Source organism: Leuresthes tenuis, unplaced genomic scaffold (assembly GCF_036924035.1).
Source record: "Leuresthes tenuis unplaced genomic scaffold, fLeuTen1.0.hap1 SCAF_4, whole genome shotgun sequence".
NCBI lineage: Eukaryota > Metazoa > Chordata > Actinopteri > Atheriniformes > Atherinopsidae > Leuresthes > Leuresthes tenuis.
Genome location: NW_027325358.1, coordinates 14,749,986 through 14,761,130, shown reverse-complemented (window position 1 = coordinate 14,761,130; position 11,145 = coordinate 14,749,986).

The window sequence follows — 11,145 nt, the reverse complement described above, 5'->3', positions numbered from 1 at the left end:
TATCCCCATGGTAACTTGAGTTTTTCTTCTGACTCTAATTTGCATCTCCGTCATCTTTCCATTAACCGATCACACTAGTTGTGTGTCCTGTTGTGATGTTTTTGATGTGGTAAGGACGAAGCGACCTGGTCTTATTGATACCATTCTCTTATACATCATGTGGATATCTCAGAGCATTTATTGGTGTGTATCTAGAGAAGAGATGATGGTAGGATAAAGTGAGGAAAGACGTCAAGCCAGTGCCTGAGGCAGTGTGACGATCTGAGCAATTAATTGGATATTCTGTACAATTCATACCCACAGATTAGATATGTGAGGAGCTTTTTAGTAGACAGCTGCTTCCATCTATTTTTCCCTTTCCTTTCTGATCTCCCGACCAGAAGAGTAGAGTCAGAGGGGGTTTGACATTAACAACACAGATATCGACGGTTCATCTGGAACACAGAGGGAAAATCAAACAGTCTGAATCATAAATCAGCGAAAGGTCAGTGAAAAAGTTAATTCTCCCACTTTTTTCTGAGTCACTCCTTGGAAGAAAGCTTCTGCCACTACATTGGTTCATGGGAGGGGGGGGGGGGGGGGGGTCAGGGACTGTCCGCATAGACATTCAGTCCATGTTAATAAATGGCTGTTGAGGTCATCAAAATGCAGCCAGAGGGAAAGAAGGTTGAGATATCGAGGCAGCCAGAAAATTAGTTTCTGTGTGGGTGGGGGTTAGAAAACACTCCTAACAGGATGAATGCTGATATGCTGCATCACTGACAGTAGCCTATGTGTAAATATTGTGCAAGGACATGACTGTTGATCGTATGTATAGTAAAAAAAAATAAAAGCCTCCATTCTTCTATTGTACAGAAGTATTGTAAAATAGCTGCAAGGATTCTGATAACTCAGTCTTTTCAGACTGCTAATTCTTCTTTCAGTTTCCACTGTGGTTCATACACAAGGAAGTGAAACTGATCCTCTAATTCTATATGCTGTTTAGAAGGAAGATGAGTGACAGTAAGCCCCTGCAACAAACTGAGGTAATTTTTCCATTTTAAGCTGATCTTGTACCACATTTCCTTGGAACCGGATGTATATTATATTGCATTTATACAGAGAATATGAAGAGGATTGGCTCAGTGCAGAGCTTTAATGAATGCCACTGGTTTCATATTCTAAATCCTTCTGGTGCTTAGATATATGTATTTAATATTAACCAAGACCATGATCTATTTCTTTAGCAGTTCCCCAAATGAAACAGTGATTGCTTCGAGCAGAACATTGATATTGGCTCTACCGATAACTTCACTTACATCACTCTCTGTTGTTGATAAAAAAGCCTATTATTTTCTTTGCAGATAGTACAGTAACATGGTGGTTGCTGTTCGATGAACAACAGCCGGACTTGTTAAGATCAACGGCACTGAAATCAGCTCCATTCAGTTCCTCCTACTGAGCAGTGGTGGTGATGTTTCGTTCTGAGAACTTGTCAAAGTGAAACTATGTATTAGTGTTTTTTTTACTGGAAATAGCCAGCAGCTGAATCTGAGAACTGATGACACAAATGACAGCAATCTGACTGTTATTTTTTTTTTTTACATTTGTCCATTGTATCAAAACTTCATGGAATCATGGAAATATTTGTTTTGTGCAAATTTGCATCATGTGTGTTTAAATGTGTATTGGTGTGCACAGTCCAGAATTCCTATATAACCTCATACAAGGTCATATTATGTCACAGGGAGATTTGAGCACTCGTATCTTCCTCTCTGCCACAGGCTGAGGGCTCAAACAAGCTGACATCTCGGGATTTTGTGAATGAGCCACTCTCAGTGTTTACAAATCAGCCAACACAGATGAGCTCACTCTGATGGATGTTTTCAGAGAGGTCATAAGGGAAACTGGTGGCAGTCTTGCAGCATTTCTCTGCACCACTGGATGGCACTGCTCCTCCTGGTGCAGCAGCCGTCCCCACCTCAGCACTCTCTCCCTCCACGTAGTCCTTTTCTGTCTTTCTCTCGCCCTTTGCTTCTGTCGCCTCATCTTGTGTAGGAGGCAGATTAGAATCGGCACAGAGTGCAACAAGGATTACCAGATCAATATCGGAGGCAATCTTTTTTCTCCCATCTCTTTTACAAGGTGTATCCCTCTATTTCTCCCTCCTCTTTAGCTGTCATTCAGATGCTCTCTGTGGTTAAAGTGTGTTTTCACCCTCTGCCCTTCAAGTCACTCATTGCCTCTGGGTGAGGGAAATGAGGGGTGTGTGTGTGTGTGTGTGGGGGGGGGGGGGGGGGGGGGGGGCACCAATAAGGAAAGGAAAGAGACAGATATAGCTGTGAGACAGAGATAGCAATGAGATTCTCTTTCCTTTCACTCAACAGACACCATTGATTCACTGTGACCTGCCTCCACGCACAGTCATAATATGCAGCACTGTTCATTTATTACAGACAGGCTAAGCTGAGCCTTCAGGAAGCAGTATAACCCATTTCATACACCACAACAGATTCATAGCTGAGTGGAGATGATAAAGACACAGAGAGGTATGTTTTCTATCATCTAGATGGGCAGAGGAGAGGAGAGGCAGCAGTCAAGGTAGAAATAAACCCACGGGTACACAGATCCCAGTAGGTTTAAAATAACAAGTGGACTTGAAAAACCTTGTTTGTCCAATTGCTGGGTACACAGAGGTGGTAAATGAAACCCTACAAAGAGAGGATTTGTCAATAAACCCAAGTAAACATTCACAGATACAGCAATGTGTGTGTGTGGGTGTGTGTGTGTGTGGGGTGTGTGTGTGTGTGTGTGTGTGTGTGTGTGTTGGGGGGGGACACACTCATCTTTTATGTATGAGTGTTTGTTTAGCTGCACTTGCAGCTGTGCCTGGGTTACTTTCCAGATCAGTCACACACAACTTATTAAAAAACCTCTGACCATCTTAAAATCTGCCAATATTCATTATTTACTGCGTATAATGTACAAACAGTCAGAGGTGTGAAGGAAAACAGGAAATGTGCTGATGCTACAGGCCTGGAAATCTGTAAATGCAGGAAATAATTATACTGCTCGTGATTGTGCTTGGTGTTGTTCGGATTATTTTTTCCTTTTGGCTCATTTTTTTGTGCATATGAGTACGTGTGTGAACTTTGTGTGTGCATGAACTGTGTGTGTGTGTGTGCACGCACTTGTATGACCAGCTTGTACCTCTGCTGGACACAGGAAATGGGTGTTTGTTCAGGGAACATATCATTTCTGAACTGCAGGTGGGCAGTGCACATGCACAAACGCGCACACATTTTGTTTCATTTTTCTTTTCCTTTAAAAAGATACCTATAAGATGGTGATCCATTAAATGCAAGATGACCTCGTATATCGATTCTTTTAACATTTGGGGTGTTTTTTCTATGTTCTGTTGATAAGGAAATATTGGTTTATGAGATGTGTGTCATATCATCACATTCTATTTTTATCTACACACTGTCCCAACTTTTTTGGAATTGGGGTTGGAGTAAGGAAAAACATTTCCATCAGGGAAGACAAGTGTCATATATATATATGTAAAATCAATGACGAATGTATGAATGACAAAGGCATTGTCATCTAAGAACTATTACTTCAAATTAGGATTTATATTTTTAGAATGAGATATCACGTGCCTCACTGTAAAAAAAAAAACTCTCACACATTCTTTTTCTCATGCTGTGAACTGATAGAGTGCCACATCATTCTCCATCTGAAAATGTTTTGGTTTTTTTTTTGGTTGAGAGAAGAAGCTAGATCACAAACGACATTTAGGACATTCACGAGCAGTTTCTTCTGTGTAGAATACAACTCCATTCATCCAGGGAAGAATCTGGCTGTGTAACTCTAGAGATTTATTACATGTCAAACATGCTATAGTACACAGGAGAGTGAACCCACCAAAACCCGATAATAACCCCTTTAAAGAGATTTTCAGTGTTTCACCAATTTCGATCAATCAAGTTGTCACACACACTTCCCTTGTGTAGATCTATAGATTTACTGTATATACCATCTGCCTGACAGTTAAATCAGTGCTCTTCATTGGGTAAAAACAACCAGCTGTAACGCTGAGTTCAAACTAACAGTTGAGGGCTTTCTCTTTCAAATCTCACCTGGGATGCAGCAGTGGATCACAAGAAATATACAGGAGGTTGACAGTGGAAATCAAATGAACATCAACTGCAGCATCTATGTGGTAGCTCCCTGATCTCTGTTCCCCTGGATTACGACTGCAGATCGTTGCTGGGGGGGGGGGGGGGGCATAGGTGTTAAACTGAATATTTCTCCCTCTTGAATTCAAACCTTTGTAAGAAAATTATGGTTTACTTTACTGTAGGAGTTGGAAATAAATCATTGACAGCTATTGAAACCCAAATCAAGAGTCATGGTTTTATAATTCAGTTTTATCTATCAGTGAAGTCTGTTATATGGTAGAAATAAAGTGAGGCTCATAGTGCGTTCTGAGGTCTACAGTATAAAATGAGAAAGATCATCAAAAATATATTCCATGACATGCTGTCTGATTCAACACAAACTTCCCCTCAGGTGCAAACTTGAAGTCTGCCAAACTGCAAAGCAACTATTCATGACAGACGGGTTCCCATTTTTCTTCTTGAGGCAGAACACTCAAATAAACTAGACAGCAAATATTTTCACTAATACAATAATAATTTGCATAAAAAGATAAATAAAACGAAGAATTGAAGCAAATTTAGATGAACTGTCTAACACAGTGGGAGAAAGTGCAGAGTTATTTGAACCGAAACAATGTTCTCAGGCTTGTATTTGTCGCCAATTAAGCTAAAGAGATCCCATCAAAGTTCAAGTTAATGTACAAGCTGTTTACTACAAACTACAGCCACAATTTTCCTCTGGTTTCCCTGGTGTAGAAAACCAGGCAGGTAAAAATCCAAAGTTTAACTTCTGAAGCAGGAACTTTTACGGAACAGAATCATTTGGACTGTTATGATATAGCTTAACTGGGCCGTTAACATAGAGCGCTTTTCCGGTCTAGTTCACCACTCAAAGTGCTTTTACACAACAAGCCCCATTCACTCATCCACTCACACACTCTCATGTGGCACTTCTTAGTCTATACAGTATCAAAGGCTATGCAGAGCCTTTTCTCTATCGCACACATTCACACACAGTAGGATGCAACATGGAGTTTAGTCTCTTAGCCAAGGACACTTCGAAATGTGAATCAAACCGGCCGCCTCTTCTCCCTGAGGGACAGCCGCCCCACTGAACTGTATATTAAACAGCTCAGTAATAAAATCTGAGTTTAAATCTTACCACAGTAGCAAATCTGATAACCTATTTATAGAACATAATAATATATTTTAGCGAGCAGAGATGGTTCATAATACATCTAAAACAATTCATTGGACAATTTTTTGTTTAATTTAAAAGCTAGAAAATTAATTCAGATCAACAGGGGATCATAAAGATCAATTAAACACCATATTGGCTTTGCAGAACAAAAAGTCACAAACTTTGTGTACAAACTTTCCCTCCTCTGTTAATATCTCTCAACAACACTTGTTATTTCCCCAGTGAGAGATTTGTTCTTCCCAAACTAAGTCGACTGAATATCTTTAAAAATATTGCATATTCAACAGCTCAAATTTCCCGTTTTAGTGGCTTGCATTGGACTGCTGCGTGCTGTGTGAAAATTAGTCACATTCAAACATGACTTAGCAGAAGTGCATATGTGTGGGACTCATTGATATGCCTGAGTAAAGGCGTGTTATTGGTCCCTATGAGCTCGTTTGAGCCTAATTAGGTAGAGTAATGAGATAAGAGGAGTGGGAGCAGGAGGCAGTGCTCTGATGGATGTGAGGGAGAGGGCAGCATCTCAATGAAGAAGGTCTCCGAGGGAGGGAAAGAGATCAAATTAGAGGATGAAAGAGGAACAAGAGAGAAAGTAGTAAGGATGGAGTAATGCCGAGAATCAATAATGTGAGCTGGAGGGGAACCTCGGTGCCCAGTTTTAAAAGTCGATGACAAAGTGGATCATCTCGCCTCTGCTGGAGACTCAATATTGCTCACTTAAACTTCAGTCTTTTGCATTATTACACTTTTCGTTGCTTATTTGTTCCTTGTAAGTCTCCTGCAGATCAGCGACCTGATGTGTGAAGAAAATACCCTTGGAGCTGAGGTATTCTGTGGTGTTGAAATAATGATAATAATGGAAAATAGTTTGTTACAGAAAAGCCCTTTCAATTAATTTATTCAGCGTGGAAATGGAAATTATTTCTTTAACGTGAACAGTGCTCAATGATCAGCCAGTGGTAGCCTGTAAGGCTGATATTCATCTTTATCTTTTAAAAAAAGGCAACATAGGTTTGGAAAGAAATTCTGTTTGATCCAAAACTCAGAAACCAATATAGTTAATGCATACACATAACACATCGCACTAATGAAATTGACACTGATCTGACAAGGTGACATCACCATGAGTAATTAAAAACAATTATTTCTAAACTAAAAATAGAAAAGTACAACCTGAGCCTTTGTGGTGGCTGTTCGACTGCTACGAGAGCTATTCAGTTTCTGATCCATATAGAATATGTTTCAAATTGTTTTCCAACCTAGATTTGACTTCTTGGAAGAGTTAGATGGTAAAGTTAATTTCTATACTTTAAAAATCAAGCTACAGCCAGCAGCAGATTAACCAATGTAGAGCAAAGACTGGGAGCTGTGACCAGCCAAGAAATAGTCTCATATATAATCTAAGTGCTTCATAGACTGAAACAGAGACCACAAAAAAGAGGGATACTGGAGGGAAGAACTGTATTAGAGTTTCTGGTGTGCTCTGAGCTCAGTCAGAGCTGAGCTCAACATGATACACTTCAACTTTGTGTCTGCTACTAACAGGCTTACAGCTGCTAACGTTTGTGCAAGCTAAGTATATTACCAGAAACAGTCCAGCCAAAGACCGTACATAGTGGCAGACAAAGGTTCACCAATCCCTCTCATATTAAAAGTAAAGTCAAAGTATGTGTGCTGGATGTACAAAGGCGAAGTGGATACCAGCGCCCTCTACATGACAGAGATATTTGTTACTCATTTGCCAGTTTATCAGTATTGTGTTTATACTTATGAAGTCAATGAACCAACCAAGTTAATATGTTAAGTCTCCATATTTTCTCATACAAAAAGAATTACACTTTCATAAACTAATGACTTAGTTAATGAAAAGTTAAGTAATTAAAAAAAATATTTGTCCTCAAAGAGAGATTTAATTTATATCACTCCCTAACAACTCAATTTTCTTGTCCAAAGGTCACTTTTGGCTCCAGGAAGATCACAAAGGCAACTATGAAATGCTGAATCGGATGCAAAACTGGATAAACAAGTGTAGCTTTAGAATGATGATTTTGAAAACTGCACCAAAGTATTGAGACTTCAGGTCTGGCACAGAGATGCTTTGTCTGAATTGTGAGTTTGTCTTTTTTCTGTTTACCTGGATTATTTTATGTGCTTCAGTCACCAACTCATTCAGTGGCTCTGCAAGTTTCAGTAATGACCACAATAAACATCTCTCATGTGTGAGAGGTAGCCTAGCTCGACTGGATCTTGTGGAAAAGTGAAGAAGATATAAAATCTTTTGTCTGAGAATATGCCGCCTGACACGTGGAGGATCAAAAAGACAAGTGAATATTACAGAGTTTTTAAATGTGGGTCTTTATATAAGCAACTGTGAAAGTATACCAAAGGAGTCAAACTATTCCATGTCATCAAAAGGGGTGCATGGTGCATAGTAACTGTCCTTAGTTCATGGTCTAAATTTGTTCTGTTATTACTGAACACATTACTCTTGGTGGTGAGAAACTGTCAGTCCATATTAGTCAACAGGTATTTACCTGTATGTCAAATAAAAAATTGTGCCCAAGGTGGCAGTTGTGATGAATTGAGTCGTTGTCAGAGACAGGCTTGGTGTTTGTAGACTAAAGCTGACTGTTACTCAACATTTTTCAGTTACACAGATTTGTTTGCAGTTTTTAAAACAGAACACACTTTTTTTTCATCCTTACTTTACTTGTATACTTCATTTCAATCATCAATACACAATGTTGGCTAGTATCAATGGCAAGACCCACCAGTTGGTTTAACCCAGTGTTTCTCAATTCCGGTCCTCATGACCCACTGCCCTGCATGTTTTCGAATTTTCCCTCCTCCACCACACCTGATTCAAATGATCAGCTCGTCATCAAGTTCTGCAGTGGCCTGATAAGGAGCCATTCATTTGAATCAGGTGTGGTGGAGGAGGGAAACATTGAAAACATGCAGGGCAGTGGGTCATGAGGACCGGAATTGAGAAACACTGGTTTAACCTTTGATGTAAAGATCTTATTGACACAGGTGACTGTGATGAAGTAACTCAATGTGGTTAAGTAAACCTCTACAACCCCAGGAGCCCCCAGTGCCGGGGGCAGGAGGGGAACATCCTGTTTGTTCCGACTCTGCATGTCATTTTTTAGCAGGAACCACAGAAAGACTCCAGGGGCTGAACAGGTTAAGGAATATGTTCAGTTTCAGACAGAATAAAGGCTTATCTCCTTTTCATAAAGAATGTCGTATGCTAAAGAAAACTTTAAAGGAAGCGTTGGACCTTCTTTTCTTGGCAGCTCTCATAATGACTGTAGCTCAGATACTTTCAGGTCATTTCACTCAGTTGGAAAGGTTGCTAAGCAAAAAAGAACTATTTGATCAAACCTATGGAAACAGGGCAAACATAACTAAATTGCTTAATTCTGGGAGATATATTGGTCTCTAGTGACTGATAGGAGAAAACTGAATCTCGCCTTCCCTAGAAATTGGCTAAAGTGGAAGGAATGTGGAATGTGTCTGGCTGAATTTGAAGCCCTAATTCAAGTGAAAGCCTAAGGCAATTGTAGGTATAAGCACAAACAAAAAAAATCTCAGCCATAAATTCCATTAACTCAGACAAGTTAAGAGACTTTTGAGAATCAGAAAAGGGAATACAGAGATATTTCCTACATTTGGATCAGGGTTTTCTCAAAGAATCTCTGACTCTGTGCCTCTTTCATTGAGTGTTGAGTCTCTGCTGGCTGCTATACATAAATACAGTGCTTCTGCTCTGCTACAGTGGGGACACATGAAACAGAAATAGATCTTGTGTATGAATTTCTTACTCTTCAGCAGCAACATTCCTTATTTTCATCACTCGTTCTGCAAAATTCACAAGTGAATCACAACCCCTGAGACTCAGAACTGTACATTTTAGCCAATGCAGCAACGTTTGAGTCCATAACACAGTCAAATAAACAAAACTGAGGGCTGACATTAGCGGTCCAGATGGGATAGCTTTGTAGGTTTCTAAAGAGATTATCAAAGTGACAATAAGTGACAACACATCCCGACAGCTCTGTGAGGATGTGTTCGAGTGTGCTACTGAGTAAGGGGTTCACCAGTGCAAAAGCTTGATTCTAATTGGCTGGTTCCCCCTCCCTAGAGTGCTTCTACTTCTATTAATAGAAGAGCAGATGAGCCTTCATGGAACCTGATGCCTTTCTTTGCTCGCTCAGACCCCCATGTCGTCTCTGTTGCTTGACACCTGAAAAGTGAAACTATCTCCTGACCTCTTACTGCCACTGACCAATTCACGTTTCCCTCCCAGGCTAGTCTTTCACCCTGTGACCTTGTTTAATAGGCTGATCTCTCCATCATTAATTAAACATAATCACAAGTAGCCCAATCAGTCTCTCTCTGTTCTCAACTCCACATCAACATGCATCCATCTCTCACATATCAGGATTTTATTTCTTATCCGAAGTTTTCTCCCTCTCTGTTGCTTTTCTTTTCATCTTCTATTCCTCACTTTACCTCTACTTCATTCCTTCCCTCCTCTGTCCCCCTCAGGTGGTCTTTTTTAACAAAACTAAATTATTCATCAGGAGAATTTCCGCCCAGAGAAAAAAGCCAGTGGATAGTTGAACAGATAGAGATGAATAAATAAAAAGCAAGAAATGATAGCCCTCATGTCTATGGCCCATACAGCCACATTTTGTCCAAGGCAGTGTTTCTGTATGTGTGTGCCTACATGCACAATAACAGTGTGTGCTGGCCTTTGTACCCTTGTGTGGAATTACAGCTTGTCTTCCGGAAAAGCACTTGCACTGTGCTAAAAATCTGAGCCAGTGATCATGGTAGATGGAGAGAAGGGAACCTTGCAAAAGGGGCCATGCCAAACTGACTGGGTCTTTGCCAGATACAGCAGCAAGGTGGACAAATGGACAAGCAAGGCAGATATAGGGAAACGAATGTAGGAAGAGAAACACAGATAGATCAAAATAAATCAAAGTGAAAGTCCAATTGTCAGGGAGTCTGTCCAGCGACTGCAGTGTGAATCCAACAATATGTTCTTTTGTGTCACATAGCAGGTTGAAAATGTGTGTCAACTTGCTATGCAATTTGTATGCTAAGATTAAATCACAACTTACAAATCTGGACAAAGACTTTGGTTCACTTTATGTAAGAGTTTGCAATGAGACAATTCTGACAGAGGGATCCATTCTTTCATATATTCATCCTGTTGTTGTCAATAAATTGTCAAGAAAATTAAGCCCATGTTTAATGAGTATAGTTTCATATTTAATTTGACAGGTGAAAGGTCTTTTTTTCCCAGTTAAAGTACCAATTGTCACTATTGCTGTAATCAATGTTTTAATATTACCACACATCATATTACAACTTAAACATAAAATGCATCACTTCACTAGCTGACAAATCCACACAGAACTCTGCAGTTCTTCTCTGTTCCAAGGAAGTTATTAATGGCTTTCAGCTCATTGTTTTGATTTTCCAGCACACAAATTATTGATGTTTTTGTTCACTATCATTGCTCTCACTCTTCAGACACATTTTTTTAAAGCAGAAATTCAAAATTCTCCCAAGCTAAACACTCCAGAGAGGAGCTGAGCAGCAGTGGAGTACAAACAAATTGAAAATAATAGACTGTGACGGCTGCAGAATGAAGCAGAAACAGAGAGAAATTCTGACGTTATTGATTTAAGTTTGCTGATGTTACATTTTAAGAGTATGCTTCACTAAAGTCTAAAGATAATGACAGTATTACTGGTCTTACAGAGCAGCATTTAGTTGCTGAAA